We start from the raw sequence: 17243 nt of genomic DNA on the forward strand, positions 1-17243 counted from the left end.
ATAAAAGTGAGAATGTGAGTGTGTGAGAGAGAGAGAACAATTCTCAACCTATATATTCAACAAATTTTTTACCTACAGATTTGAAAATTTGTATATTGGGTATTCAGACATATGGAAATATATCTAGCATAATCGATCTATTATATCTATAAAAGTCAGAATGTTTGCGTGTGGTTGTGTGTGTAAGGTTGCGAGAGAGAGAGAGAGAACAATTCTCAACCTATCTATTAAATAAATTTTCACGTCAAACGGACCAGTAGAAAGGGGTCAACTGATCGTTTTTCTCCTAGGGGGGCCCCCAAAAAACCTGTCATTTTAACGTTATTCAATACGTGTCACGTGACGTGACGTCAGCTCAAACTTTTGACAGACACAACCAAAGTTGACAAATTATGTATCATATTGAACCTTGATCACCCGCATGACAAATATCGAAATTCCACACCAAACGGACCATTAAAAGGGGGTGAACTGATCATTTCTCTCCTAGGGGGGCCCCCCAAAAAACCTGTCATTTTAATGTTAATATTACATAATCCAAAAACGCTTAGTCATGTCACGTGACGTGACGTCAACATCCAGTAATGGCGAACAAATGTAAACAAACACTTTGTTTTACCGATACTTTTGTAATTTCTCTTCTGCTTTGTTCTAGAGATTATTAAACTCCATGACAATGTCTCCAACGTATTTAACTGGTTAAAAATAGTATTTATACAAGAGTTTTAACGAAAAATATCAGGAAAAAATGTACAGGAATAAAAAAAAATTCAGCTTTCAAAATATTCGTCGATAAAAAAACCGATCTTTATATTTACGCTAGCCATTTTGTATATTACCACGTGACCTGCTATCTCTTAAACTGGAGGGGGGGGGATCCACTTGAATCCAACAAAACCAGTAATTTTTTTTTTCTATTATATATACATCATTTTCTATAAAATTAAGTGTAGACTTTATAATTAAAACAAAAAATGTTATTCATACTAAAAAAAAAAAACGCTTAGTCATGTCACGTGACGTGACGTCAACATCCACTAATGGCGAACAATTGTACCTATTTACTATGCCTCCCCACGGGACAGAGTTAGACACCAGGGTCGTTTTTTAACGTGGAGAAAAGGTACAAAAATAAAAATTGTCTCAGTCGTGGAGGATTTCTCCTCCACCGAAAGAGAACAAGAAATAGAAGTGCAGCATCTGAAGAACAGATACTACACTTTGATCTTGACCAAAAGGCCAAGAATGCGAACAATTGTAAATAACAACTTTTTTCACAAAACCAACACCGTCTTTCTTTTTTTTCTCTCTCTTTCTCTCTCTCACCCACTTACTCTTCCCTCTCTCTCACCCTCTTTCTCTTGACGTCACACCACTGTTAAACTGTGGGGGGGGGGAACACATTCCCAGGCATTATCTCCTATAGATGCACATTTTATTAGAAATTCAGCTTTCAAAATATTAGACGATAATAAAAATATAAAACCAACACCCTCTTTCTCTTTTCTCTCTCTCTCACCAACTTACTCTTCTCTCTCTCTCACCCTCTTTCTCTTGACCTCCTACTACTGTTAAACTGTGTGTGTGTGGGGGGGTGAAGAGGCAGCTTGAAAACCAACAAAAACAGTGCACAGTTTCCCAAGCATTTGGGGTGGGAAGGGGGGGAAGAAGCCGAGCGCACAGTTTCGTGTGAGAGAGAGAGAACAATTCTCAACCTATATACTCAACAAATTTTATATCTACAGATTTGAAAGTTTGTATATAGGGTATTCAGACATATGGAAATATATCTAGCATAATCTATCTATTATATCTATAAAAGTGAAAATGTGTGTGTGTGTGAGGTAGCCAGAGAGAGAGAGAGAGAGAGAGAGAGAGAGAGAGAGAGAGAGAGAGAGAGAGAGAGAGAGAGAGACAACAATTCTCAACCTATATATTCAATACATTTTTTATCTACAGATTTGAAAATTTGTATATAGGGTATTCAGACATATGGAAATATATCTAGCATAATCTATCTATTATATCTATAAAAGTGAAAATGTGTGTGTGTGTGTGTGTGTGTGCGTAAGAGAGAGAGAGAACAATTCTCAACCTATATACTCAACGTATTTTTATCTACGGATTTTAAACTTTGTATATAGGGTATTCAGACATATAGAAATATATCTAGCATAATCTATACATTATATCTATAAAAGTGAGAATGTGAGTGTGTGAGAGAGAGAGAACAATTCTCAACCTATATATTCAACAAATTTTTTACCTACAGATTTGAAAATTTGTATATTGGGTATTCAGACATATGGAAATATATCTAGCATAATCGATCTATTATATCTATAAAAGTCAGAATGTTTGCGTGTGGTTGTGTGTGTAAGGTTGCGAGAGAGAGAGAGAGAGAACAATTCTCAACCTATCTATTCAATAAATTTGTTATCTACAGATTTGACCATTTGTATATAGGGTATTCAGACATATGGAAATATATCCAGCATAATCTATCTATTATATCCATAAAAGTGAGAATGTGTGCGTGAGAGAGAGAGAGAGAGAGAGAGAGAGAGTAAGTACAATTCTCACCCTATATATTCAACAAATTTTTTATCTACCGATTAGAAAATTTGTATATAGGGTATTCAGACATATGGAAATATATCTAGCATAATCTATCTATTATATCTAGAAAAGTGAGAATGTGTGTGAAAGAGAGAGAGAGAAGAGAGAGAGAGAGAGAACAATTCTCAACCTATATATTCAACTAATTTTTATGTACAGATCTGAAAATTTGTATACAGGGTATTCAGACATATGGAAATATATCTAGCATAATCTATTATATCTATAAAAGGTAGAATGTGTGTGTGTGTGTGTGAGTGAGTGAGTGAGTGAGTGAGTGAGTGAGAGAGAGAGAGAGAACAATTCTCAACCTATATACTCAACAAATTTTGTATCTACAGATTTGATAATTTGTATATAGGGTATTCAGACATAAGGAAATATATCTAGCATAATCTATCTATTATATCTATAAAAGTGAGAATGTGTGTGAAAGAGAGAGAGAGAGAACAATTCTCAACCTATATATTCAACAAATTCTATCTTTACAGATTTGAAAATTTGTATATAGGGTATTCAGACATATGGAAATATATCTAGCATAATCTATTATATCTATAAAAGTGAGAATGTGTGTGTGTGAGAGAGAGAGAAAGAACAATTCTCAACCTATATACTCAACAAATTTTTTATCTACAGATTTAAAAATTTGTATATAGGGTATTCAGACATATAGAAATGTATCTAGCATAACCTATCTATTATATCTATAAAATAACCATGTGTGTGTGTGTGAGAGAGAGAGAGAGAGTCAGAGAGAGAGAGAGAACAATTTTCAGCTTGTGTGTGTGTGAGAAAGAGAGAGAGAGAAAGAGAGGAAGGAAAATTCTCACCCTATATATTCAACAAATTTTTTATCTACATATTAGAAAATTTGGATATAGGGTATTCAGACGTATGGAAATATATCTAGCATAATCTATCTATTATATCTATAAAAGTGAGAATGTGTGTGTGAGAGAGAGAGAAAGAGAGAGAGAGAGAACAATTCTCAACCTATATATTCAACTAATTTTTTATCTACAGATTTGAAAATGTGTATATTGGGTATTCAGACATATGTAAATATATCTGGCATAATCTATGTATTATATCTATAAAAGTGTGAATGTGAGTGATGGAAAGAGCAAAAAATTCTCAACCTATATAACCTATAAAAGTGAGAATATGTGTGAGAGAGAGAGAGAGAGAGAACAATTCTCAACCTATATATTCCACACATTTTTGGGCACAGATTTGGAAATTTGTATATAGGGTAGGCAGACATATAGAAATATATCTAGCATAATCTATCTATTATATCTATAAAAAGTGAGAACTTGTGTGTGTGTGTGTGTGTGAGAGAGAGAGAGAACAATTCTTAACCTACATACTCAACAAATTTTTTACCTACAGTTTAGAAAATTTGTATAAAGGGTATTCAGACATATGGAAATATATCTAGCATAATCTATCTATTATAACTACAAAAGTTAGAATGTGTGTGTGAGAGAGAGAGAGAGAACAATTCTAAACCTATATATTCAACAAATTTTTTATCTACAGATTTGAAACTTTGTATATAGGGTATTCAGACATATGGAAATATATCTAGCATAATCTATCTATTTTATCTATAAAAGTGAGAATGCGTGTGTGTTAGATAGCGAGAGAGAGAGAGAGAAAAAGAGAGAGATAAAAATTCTCAACCTATACATTCAACAAATTTTTTATCCACAGATTTGAACATTTGTATATAGGGTGTTCAGACATATAGAAATATATCTAGCATAATCTATCTATTATATGTATAAAAGTGAGAATGTGTGTGTGTGTGAGAGAGAGGACAATTGTCAACCTATGTATACAACAAATTTTTTATCTACAGATTTCAAAATTTGTATATTGGGCATTCAGACACATTTCAATATATCTGGCATAATCTGTCTATTATATCTATAAAAGTGAGAATGTGTGTGATAGAGAGAGAGAGAACAATTCTCAACCTATATACTCAACAAATTTTTTATCTACAGATTTGAAAATTTGTATATAGGGTATTCAGACATATGGAAATATATCTAGCATAATCTATTATATCTATAAAAGTGAGAATGTGTGTGTGTGTGAGAGAGAGAGAGAGAGAGAGAGAGAGAACAATTCTCAACCCATATACTCAACAAATTCTTTATCTACAGATTTTAAAATTTGTATATAGAGTATTCATACAAATAGAAATATATCTAGGATAATCTTTCTATTATATCTATAAAAGTGAGAATGTGTGTGTGTGTGAGCGAGAGAGAGAGAGAGAGAGAGAGAGAGAGAGAGAGAGAGAGAGAGAGAACAGTTCTCAACCTATACATTCAACAAATTTTTATATATAGGGTATTCAGAAATATCGAAATATATCTAGCATAATCTATTATATCTTTAAAAGTTAGAATGTGTGTGTGTGAGAGATAGAGAGAACAATTCTCAACCTATGCACTCTACAAATTTTTTATCTACAAATTAGAAAATTTGGATATAGGGTATTCAGACGTATGGAAATATATCTAGCATAATCTATCTATTATATCTATAAAAGTGAGAATGTGTGTGTGAGAGAGAGAGAAAGAGAGAGAGAGAGAACAATTCTCAACCTATATATTCAACTAATTTTTTATCTACAGATTTAAAAATGTGTATATTGGGTATTCAGACATATGTAAATATATCTGGCATAATCTATGTATTATATCTATAAAAGTGTGAATGTGAGTGATGGAAAGAGCAAAAAATTCTCAACCTATATAACCTATAAAAGTGAGAATATGTGTGAGAGAGAGAGAGAGAGAGAACAATTCTCAACCTATATATTCCACACATTTTTGGGCACAGATTTGGAAATTTGTATATAGGGTAGGCAGACATATAGAAATATATCTAGCATAATCTATCTATTATATCTATAAAAGTGAGAACTTGTGTGTGTGTGTGTGTGTGAGAGAGAGAGAGAACAATTCTTAACCTACATACTCAACAAATTTTTTACCTACAGTTTAGAAAATTTGTATAAAGGGTATTCAGACATATGGAAATATATCTAGCATAATCTATCTATTATAACTACAAAAGTTAGAATGTGTGTGTGAGAGAGAGAGAGAGAACAATTCTAAACCTATATATTCAACAAATTTTTTATCTACAGATTTGAAACTTTGTATATAGGGTATTCAGACATATGGAAATATATCTAGCATAATCTATCTATTTTATCTATAAAAGTGAGAATGCGTGTGTGTGAGATAGCGAGAGAGAGAGAGAGAGAAAAAGAGAGAGATAAAAATTCTCAACCTATACATTCAACAAATTTTTTATCCACAGATTTGAACATTTGTATATAGGGTGTTCAGACATATAGAAATATATCTAGCATAATCTATCTATTATATGTATAAAAGTGAGAATGTGTGTGTGTGTGAGAGAGAGGACAATTGTCAACCTATGTATACAACAAATTTTTTATCTACAGATTTCAAAATTTGTATATTGGGCATTCAGACATATTTCAATATATCTGGCATAATCTGTCTATTATATCTATAAAAGTGAGAATGTGTGTGATAGAGAGAGAGAGAACAATTCTCAACCTATATACTCAACAAATTTTTTATCTACAGATTTGAAAATTTGTATATAGGGTATTCAGACATATGGAAATATATCTAGCATAATCTATTATATCTATAAAAGTGAGAATGTGTGTGTGTGTGTGAGAGAGAGAGAGAGAGAGAGAGAGAGAGAGAACAATTCTCAACCCATATACTCAACAAATTCTTTATCTACAGATTTTAAAATTTGTATATAGAGTATTCATACAAATAGAAATATATCTAGGATAATCTTTCTATTATATCTATAAAAGTGAGAATGTGTGTGTGTGTGAGCGAGAGAGAGAGAGAGAGAGAACAGTTCTCAACCTATACATTCAACAAATTTTTATATATAGGGTATTCAGAAATATCGAAATATATCTAGCATAATCTATTATATCTTTAAAAGTTAGAATGTGTGTGTGTGAGAGATAGAGAGAACAATTCTCAACCTATGCACTCTACAAATTTTTTATCTACAAATTAGAAAATTTGTATATAGGGTATTCACACATATGGAAATATATCTAGCATAATCTATCTATTATATCTATAAAAGTTAGAATGTGTGTGTGAGGTAGCCAGAGAGAGAGAGAGAGAGAGTAAGAACAATTTTCAACCTATATATTCAACAAATATTTGATCTACAGATTAGAAAATTTGTATATAGGGTATTCAGACATATGGAAATATATCTAGCATAATCTATCTATTATATCTCTAAAATTGAGAATGTGTGTGTGAGAGAGAGAGAGAGAGAACAATTTTCAACCTATATACTCAACAAATTTTTTTATCTACAGATTTGAAAATTTGTATATAGGGTATTCAGACATATGGAAATATATCTAGAGTAATCTATCTATTATATCTATAAAAGTGAGAATGCGTGTGTGTGTGAGAGAGAGCGACACAGAACAATTCTCAACCTATATATTCAACAAATTTTTTATGTACAGATCTGAAATATCACATTTGTATAGAAGTAGAAATCTTGATACCTACTCTGATACCTAATAAAAGAAAGGACACTCTTTAGGGCGGATTTTGATTATAACAAGTCACTAATTAGAAATTATAATAAACATTCTAATAATTTAAGAATTTTACCAAAATAAAATTGCATGGTAATCACCCAATTTCTGCCACAAAATTTTGATTGGCAGAACTCATAAACATAAAATATATATTTTCTAATTTCATCTTTTTTTTTTTTCTTTTTACATAATCTGGTTTGATGTTTTCCCAAATATTCAAATCACTATATTTTGCTGCTTAATATCAAATACAGCAACTGAGTTATTTTTATGCATCAAACAATTACATTTTCTCATTCATCCAAACTAATCACTGAACATCAATTTCATATTTTCTTCACTAAAATATTACTGTGCTTGATGTCATCAAGTGGAGCGGATCATTTTTTTTTTCATTTGTTCACACATTTTTCCAATTTATATATATTTTAAAGATTCTTAGCCTATGTCATTGCATACCAATCTGTTTATTAAAAGTTAAGGTTCACTGTAAACACATATGTTACACCAAAATAAAAACGCTTCAGATAATGTCTTGATATTCAATTCAGTTTCTCACATGACATCTTATGAAGTTAGTAGAAATGTTACAGACTTTTGAATCTCAAACACTTTCAATACTGTGCACTGATATTTTCTTTTTTGCAATATAAGCACATTCATGATTTTTTTTTACAAACGTTAAAAACTTTCACATTGTGTAGCAATATACTGAAACAATTATAAAAATATTTGTTTTTATTTTGAATGATGCAGGGCATCTGAAGAGAGATTTTTCTAACAAAATGAAAGTATAATTTTTAGCAATAGGTATCTAGGAAAAGGCCACTACATATGTTATAAGTTCCAAATTTCCACAACCTGGCAAATACTGGTACATGCTAGCAAATTTAGATTTGCAATTACAAAATATGATTCTAATTTTTTCCTTTGCTCTTTATTCTAACACTACACTAAGTTTACTGTGTTATTTCGCTACAGTTGATATTGTGTAGAACAATAAGAAAATCATAGTGAACAATGCATTCAACAAAATTTCATACACATTTCTAGATACCTATATCTAATAAGTTCAAAAGAAAGGACACACTTAGGGAGGTATTTTGGTCGTCAAGTCACTAAATAGAGATTAGCTGGTTTCCCGGCATAGCCCAGGATATAATAAAGATTGACTGAAATACATGTTCTAGCTGGTTTCTAGGCGTTGCCAGGGATGTAATATAGACACATTATGTTGTATATTACCTGTTCTCTTCTCCCTAAGGTAAAACAATTTCATATACATGCTGTAAATTACCTATGCTAGGGATAAAACATGAACAATATCAGTCCTAGGGTAGATAAAACAAATAATACATAGAGATGAAAGATTCCTCTCCCCTAAGAATCAAACATATGTTCAATATCTGCTTTTGTTTTTTCATTGTTTATACGGTCCCGAGCAACGCCGGGTAGCCCTGCTAGTCTATATATATAAAAGGCAAAAATCGGTGTGTATGTATGTATGTATGTATGTATGTATGTTTGTTTGTAACGCTAAAACTTTTGAAAGACGGAACCAGAGTTGACAAATTTGGTATCATATTGCACCTTGATCACCCGGATGACAAATATCGAAATTTCACGTCAAACGGACCAGTAGAAAGGGGTCAACTGATCGTTTTTCTCCTAGGGGGGCCCCCCAAAAAACCTGTCATTTTAACGTTATTCAATACGTGTCACGTGACGTGACGTCAGCTCAAACTTTTGACAGACACAACCAAAGTTGACAAATTATGTATCATATTGAACCTTGATCACCCGCATGACAAATATCGAAATTCCACACCAAACGGACCATTAAAAGGGGGTGAACTGATCATTTCTCTCCTAGGGGGGGCCCCCAAAAAAACCTGTCATTTTAATGTTAATATTACATAATCCAAAAACGCTTAGTCATGTCACGTGACGTGACGTCAACATCCAGTAATGGCGAACAAATGTAAACAAACACTTTGTTTTACCGATACTTTTGTAATTTCTCTTCTGCTTTGTTCTAGAGATTGTTAAACTCCATGACAATGTCTCCAACGTATTTAACTGGTTAAAAATAGTATTTATACAAGAGTTTTAACGAAAATTATCAGGAAAAAATGTACAGGAATAAAAAAAAATTCAGCTTTCAAAATATTCGTCGATAAAAAACCGATCTTTATATTTACGCTAGCCATTTTGTATATTACCACGTGACCTGCTATCTCTTAAACTGGAGGGGGGGGGATCCACTTGAATCCAACAAAACCAGTAATTTTTTTTTTCTATTATATATACATCATTTTCTATAAAATTAAGTGTAGACTTTATAATTAAAACAAAAAATGTTATTCATACTAAAAAAAAAAACGCTTAGTCATGTCACGTGACGTGACGTCAACATCCACTAATGGCGAACAATTGTACCTATTTACTATGCCTCCCCACGGGACAGAGTTAGACACCAGGGTCGTTTTTTAACGTGGAGAAAAGGTACAAAAATAAAAATTGTCTCAGTCGTGGAGGATTTCTCCTCCACCGAAAGAGAACAAGAAATAGAAGTGCAGCATCTGAAGAACAGATACTACACTTTGATCTTGACCAAAAGGCCAAGAATGCGAACAATTGTAAATAACAACTTTTTTCACAAAACCAACACCGTCTTTCTTTTTTTTCTCTCTCTTTCTCTCTCTCACCCACTTACTCTTCCCTCTCTCTCACCCTCTTTCTCTTGACGTCACACCACTGTTAAACTGTGGGGGGGGGAACACATTCCCAGGCATTATCTCCTATAGATGCACATTTTATTAGAAATTCAGCTTTCAAAATATTAGACGATAATAAAAATATAAAACCAACACCCTCTTTCTCTTTTCTCTCTCTCTCACCAACTTACTCTTCTCTCTCTCTCACCCTCTTTCTCTTGACCTCCTACTACTGTTAAACTGTGTGTGTGTGTGGGGGGGGAGAGGCAGCTTGAAAACCAACAAAAACAGTGCACAGTTTCCCAAGCATTTGGGGTGGGAAGGGGGGGAAGAAGCCGAGCGCACAGTTTCGTGTGAGAGAGAGAGAACAATTCTCAACCTATATACTCAACAAATTTTTTATCTACAGATTTGAAAGTTTGTATATAGGGTATTCAGACATATGGAAATATATCTAGCATAATCTATCTATTATATCTATAAAAGTGAAAATGTGTGTGTGTGTGAGGTAGCCAGAGAGAGAGAGAGAGAGAGAGAGAGAGAGAGAGAGAGAGAGAGAGAGAGAGAGAGAGAGAGAGAGAGAGACAACAATTCTCAACCTATATATTCAATACATTTTTATACTACAGATTTGAAAATTTGTATATAGGGTATTCAGACATATGGAAATATATCTAGCATAATCTATCTATTATATCTATAAAAGTGAAAATGTGTGTGTGTGTGTGTGTGTGTGTGTGTGTGTGCGTAAGAGAGAGAGAGAACAATTCTCAACCTATATACTCAACGTATTTTTATCTACGGATTTTAAACTTTGTATATAGGGTATTCAGACATATAGAAATATATCTAGCATAATCTATACATTATATCTATAAAAGTGAGAATGTGAGTGTGTGAGAGAGAGAGAACAATTCTCAACCTATATATTCAACAAATTTTTTACCTACAGATTTGAAAATTTGTATATTGGGTATTCAGACATATGGAAATATATCTAGCATAATCGATCTATTATATCTATAAAAGTCAGAATGTTTGCGTGTGGTTGTGTGTGTAAGGTTGCGAGAGAGAGAGAGAGAACAATTCTCAACCTATCTATTAAATAAATTTTCACGTCAAACGGACCAGTAGAAAGGGGTCAACTGATCGTTTTTCTCCTAGGGGGGCCCCCCAAAAAACCTGTCATTTTAACGTTATTCAATACGTGTCACGTGACGTGACGTCAGCTCAAACTTTTGACAGACACAACCAAAGTTGACAAATTATGTATCATATTGAACCTTGATCACCCGCATGACAAATATCGAAATTCCACACCAAACGGACCATTAAAAGGGGGTGAACTGATCATTTCTCTCCTAGGGGGGCCCCCCAAAAAACCTGTCATTTTAATGTTAATATTACATAATCCAAAAACGCTTAGTCATGTCACGTGACGTGACGTCAACATCCAGTAATGGCGAACAAATGTAAACAAACACTTTGTTTTACCGATACTTTTGTAATTTCTCTTCTGCTTTGTTCTAGAGATTATTAAACTCCATGACAATGTCTCCAACGTATTTAACTGGTTAAAAATAGTATTTATACAAGAGTTTTAACGAAAAATATCAGGAAAAAATGTACAGGAATAAAAAAAAATTCAGCTTTCAAAATATTCGTCGATAAAAAAACCGATCTTTATATTTACGCTAGCCATTTTGTATATTACCACGTGACCTGCTATCTCTTAAACTGGAGGGGGGGGGGATCCACTTGAATCCAACAAAACCAGTAATTTTTTTTTTCTATTATATATACATCATTTTCTATAAAATTAAGTGTAGACTTTATAATTAAAACAAAAAATGTTATTCATACTAAAAAAAAAAACGCTTAGTCATGTCACGTGACGTGACGTCAACATCCACTAATGGCGAACAATTGTACCTATTTACTATGCCTCCCCACGGGACAGAGTTAGACACCAGGGTCGTTTTTTAACGTGGAGAAAAGGTACAAAAATAAAAATTGTCTCAGTCGTGGAGGATTTCTCCTCCACCGAAAGAGAACAAGAAATAGAAGTGCAGCATCTGAAGAACAGATACTACACTTTGATCTTGACCAAAAGGCCAAGAATGCGAACAATTGTAAATAACAACTTTTTTTCACAAAACCAACACCGTCTTTCTTTTTTTTTCTCTCTCTTTCTCTCTCTCACCCACTTACTCTTCCCTCTCTCTCACCCTCTTTCTCTTGACGTCACACCACTGTTAAACTGTGGGGGGGGGGAACACATTCCCAGGCATTATCTCCTATAGATGCACATTTTATTAGAAATTCAGCTTTCAAAATATTAGACGATAATAAAAATATAAAACCAACACCCTCTTTCTCTTTTCTCTCTCTCTCACCAACTTACTCTTCTCTCTCTCTCACCCTCTTTCTCTTGACCTCCTACTACTGTTAAACTGTGTGTGTGTGTGGGGGGGTGAAGAGGCAGCTTGAAAACCAACAAAAACAGTGCACAGTTTCCCAAGCATTTGGGGTGGGAAGGGGGGGAAGAAGCCGAGCGCACAGTTTCGTGTGAGAGAGAGAGAACAATTCTCAACCTATATACTCAACAAATTTTATATCTACAGATTTGAAAGTTTGTATATAGGGTATTCAGACATATGGAAATATATCTAGCATAATCTATCTATTATATCTATAAAAGTGAAAATGTGTGTGTGTGTGAGGTAGCCAGAGAGAGAGAGAGAGAGAGAGAGAGAGAGAGAGAGAGAGAGAGAGAGAGAGAGAGACAACAATTCTCAACCTATATATTCAATACATTTTTTATCTACAGATTTGAAAATTTGTATATAGGGTATTCAGACATATGGAAATATATCTAGCATAATCTATCTATTATATCTATAAAAGTGAAAATGTGTGTGTGTGTGTGTGTGTGTGTGCGTAAGAGAGAGAGAGAACAATTCTCAACCTATATACTCAACGTATTTTTATCTACGGATTTTAAACTTTGTATATAGGGTATTCAGACATATAGAAATATATCTAGCATAATCTATACATTATATCTATAAAAGTGAGAATGTGAGTGTGTGAGAGAGAGAGAACAATTCTCAACCTATATATTCAACAAATTTTTTACCTACAGATTTGAAAATTTGTATATTGGGTATTCAGACATATGGAAATATATCTAGCATAATCGATCTATTATATCTATAAAAGTCAGAATGTTTGCGTGTGGTTGTGTGTGTAAGGTTGCGAGAGAGAGAGAGAGAGAACAATTCTCAACCTATCTATTCAATAAATTTGTTATCTACAGATTTGACCATTTGTATATAGGGTATTCAGACATATGGAAATATATCCAGCATAATCTATCTATTATATCCATAAAAGTGAGAATGTGTGCGTGAGAGAGAGAGAGAGAGAGAGAGAGAGAGAGAGAGAGAGTAAGTACAATTCTCACCCTATATATTCAACAAATTTTTTATCTACCGATTAGAAAATTTGTATATAGGGTATTCAGACATATGGAAATATATCTAGCATAATCTATCTATTATATCTAGAAAAGTGAGAATGTGTGTGAAAGAGAAAGAGAGAAGAGAGAGAGAGAGAACAATTCTCAACCTATATATTCAACTAATTTTTATGTACAGATCTGAAAATTTGTATACAGGGTATTCAGACATATGGAAATATATCTAGCATAATCTATTATATCTATAAAAGGTAGAATGTGTGTGTGTGTGTGTGAGTGAGTGAGTGAGTGAGTGAGTGAGTGAGAGAGAGAGAGAGAACAATTCTCAACCTATATACTCAACAAATTTTGTATCTACAGATTTGATAATTTGTATATAGGGTATTCAGACATAAGGAAATATATCTAGCATAATCTATCTATTATATCTATAAAAGTGAGAATGTGTGTGAAAGAGAGAGAGAGAGAACAATTCTCAACCTATATATTCAACAAATTCTATCTTTACAGATTTGAAAATTTGTATATAGGGTATTCAGACATATGGAAATATATCTAGCATAATCTATTATATCTATAAAAGTGAGAATGTGTGTGTGTGAGAGAGAGAGAAAGAACAATTCTCAACCTATATACTCAACAAATTTTTTATCTACAGATTTAAAAATTTGTATATAGGGTATTCAGACATATAGAAATGTATCTAGCATAACCTATCTATTATATCTATAAAATAACCATGTGTGTGTGTGTGAGAGAGAGAGAGAGAGTCAGAGAGAGAGAGAGAACAATTTTCAGCTTGTGTGTGTGTGAGAAAGAGAGAGAGAGAAAGAGAGGAAGGAAAATTCTCACCCTATATATTCAACAAATTTTTTATCTACATATTAGAAAATTTGGATATAGGGTATTCAGACGTATGGAAATATATCTAGCATAATCTATCTATTATATATCTATAAAAGTGAGAATGTGTGTGTGAGAGAGAGAGGAGAAAGAGAGAGAGAGAGAGAACAATTCTCAACCTATATATTCAACTAATTTTTTATCTACAGATTTGAAAATGTGTATATTGGGTATTCAGACATATGTAAATATATCTGGCATAATCTATGTATTATATCTATAAAAGTGTGAATGTGAGTGATGGAAAGAGCAAAAAATTTCTCAACCTATATAACCTATAAAAGTGAGAATATGTGTGTGAGAGAGAGAGAGAGAGAACAATTCTCAACCTATATATTCCACACATTTTTGGGCACAGATTTGGAAATTTGTATATAGGGTAGGCAGACATATAGAAATATATCTAGCATAATCTATCTATTATATCTATAAAAAGTGAGAACTTGTGTGTGTGTGTGTGTGTGAGAGAGAGAGAGAACAATTCTTAACCTACATACTCAACAAATTTTTTACCTACAGTTTAGAAAAATTTGTATAAAGGGTATTCAGACATATGGAAATATATCTAGCATAATCTATCTATTATAACTACAAAAGTTAGAATGTGTGTGTGAGAGAGAGAGAGAGAACAATTCTAAACCTATATATTCAACAAATTTTTTATCTACAGATTTGAAACTTTGTATATAGGGTATTCAGACATATGGAAATATATCTAGCATAATCTATCTATTTTATCTATAAAAGTGAGAATGCGTGTGTGTGAGATAGCGAGAGAGAGAGAGAGAAAAAGAGAGAGATAAAAATTCTCAACCTATACATTCAACAAATTTTTTATCCACAGATTTGAACATTTGTATATAGGGTGTTCAGACATATAGAAATATATCTAGCATAATCTATCTATTATATGTATAAAAGTGAGAATGTGTGTGTGTGTGAGAGAGAGGACAATTGTCAACCTATGTATACAACAAATTTTTTTATCTACAGATTTCAAAATTTGTATATTGGGCATTCAGACACATTTCAATATATCTGGCATAATCTGTCTATTATATCTATAAAAGTGAGAATGTGTGTGATAAGAGAGAGAGAGAACAATTCTCAACCTATATACTCAACAAATTTTTTATCTACAGATTTGAAAATTTGTATATAGGGTATTCAGACATATGGAAATATATCTAGCATAATCTATTATATCTATAAAAGTGAGAATGTGTGTGTGTGTGTGAGAGAGAGAGAGAGAGAGAGAGAGAACAATTCTCAACCCATATACTCAACAAATTCTTTATCTACAGATTTTAAAATTTGTATATAGAGTATTCATACAAATAGAAATATATCTAGGATAATCTTTCTATTATATCTATAAAAGTGAGAATGTGTGTGTGTGTGAGCGAGAGAGAGAGAGAGAGAGAGAGAGAGAGAGAGAGAGAGAACAGTTCTCAACCTATACATTCAACAAATTTTTATATATAGGGTATTCAGAAATATCGAAATATATCTAGCATAATCTATTATATCTTTAAAAGTTAGAATGTGTGTGTGTGAGAGATAGAGAGAACAATTCTCAACCTATGCACTCTACAAATTTTTTATCTACAAATTAGAAAATTTGGATATAGGGTATTCAGACGTATGGAAATATATCTAGCATAATCTATCTATTATATCTATAAAAGTGAGAATGTGTGTGTGAGAGAGAGAGAAGAGAGAGAGAGAGAACAATTCTCAACCTATATATTCAACTAATTTTTTATCTACAGATTTAAAAATGTGTATATTGGGTATTCAGACATATGTAAATATATCTGGCATAATCTATGTATTATATCTATAAAAGTGTGAATGTGAGTGATGGAAAGAGCAAAAAATTCTCAACCTATATAACCTATAAAAGTGAGAATATGTGTGAGAGAGAGAGAGAGAGAGAACAATTCTCAACCTATATATTCCACACATTTTTGGGCACAGATTTGGAAATTTGTATATAGGGTAGGCAGACATATAGAAAATATATCTAGCATAATCTATCTATTATATCTATAAAAGTGAGAACTTGTGTGTGTGTGTGTGTGTGAGAGAGAGAGAGAACAATTCTTAACCTACATACTCAACAAATTTTTTACCTACAGTTTAGAAAATTTGTATAAAGGGTATTCAGACATATGGAAATATATCTAGCATAATCTATCTATTATAACTACAAAAGTTAGAATGTGTGTGTGAGAGAGAGAGAGAGAACAATTCTAAACCTATATATTCAACAAATTTTTTTATCTACAGATTTGAAACTTTGTATATAGGGTATTCAGACATATGGAAATATATCTAGCATAATCTATCTATTTTATCTATAAAAGTGAGAATGCGTGTGTGAGATAGCGAGAGAGAGAGAGAGAGAAAAAAGAGAGAGATAAAAATTCTCAACCTATACATTCAACAAATTTTTTATCCACAGATTTGAACATTTGTATATAGGGTGTTCAGACATATAGAAATATATCTAGCATAATCTATCTATTATATGTATAAAAGTGAGAATGTGTGTGTGTGTGAGAGAGAGGACAATTGTCAACCTATGTATACAACAAATTTTTTATCTACAGATTTCAAAATTTGTATATTGGGCATTCAGACATATTTCAATATATCTGGCATAATCTGTCTATTATATCTATAAAAGTGAGAATGTGTGTGATAGAGAGAGAGAGAACAATTCTCAACCTATATACTCAACAAATTTTTTATCTACAGATTTGAAAATTTGTATATAGGGTATTCAGACATATGGAAATATATCTAGCATAATCTATTATATCTATAAAAGTGAGAATGTGTGTGTGTGTGAGAGAGAGAGAGA

General features: G+C 32.4%; 3 pseudogenes; all 3 read right to left on the bottom strand.

The window, feature by feature from the left end:
* Positions 1–1118: 1118 nt before the first annotated feature.
* Positions 1119–1252, bottom strand: LOC145293512 (U2 spliceosomal RNA; annotated as a pseudogene).
* Positions 1253–9773: 8521 nt separating this feature from the next.
* Positions 9774–9907, bottom strand: LOC145293513 (U2 spliceosomal RNA; annotated as a pseudogene).
* Positions 9908–11983: 2076 nt separating this feature from the next.
* On the bottom strand, positions 11984–12117 carry LOC145293514 (U2 spliceosomal RNA; annotated as a pseudogene).
* Between the last annotated feature and the right edge of the window lie 5126 nt (positions 12118–17243).

The sequence above is a fragment of the Euprymna scolopes genome, chromosome 14, assembly GCF_053919585.1.
Source record: "Euprymna scolopes isolate OS-2025 chromosome 14, ASM5391958v1, whole genome shotgun sequence".
NCBI lineage: Eukaryota > Metazoa > Mollusca > Cephalopoda > Sepiida > Sepiolidae > Euprymna > Euprymna scolopes.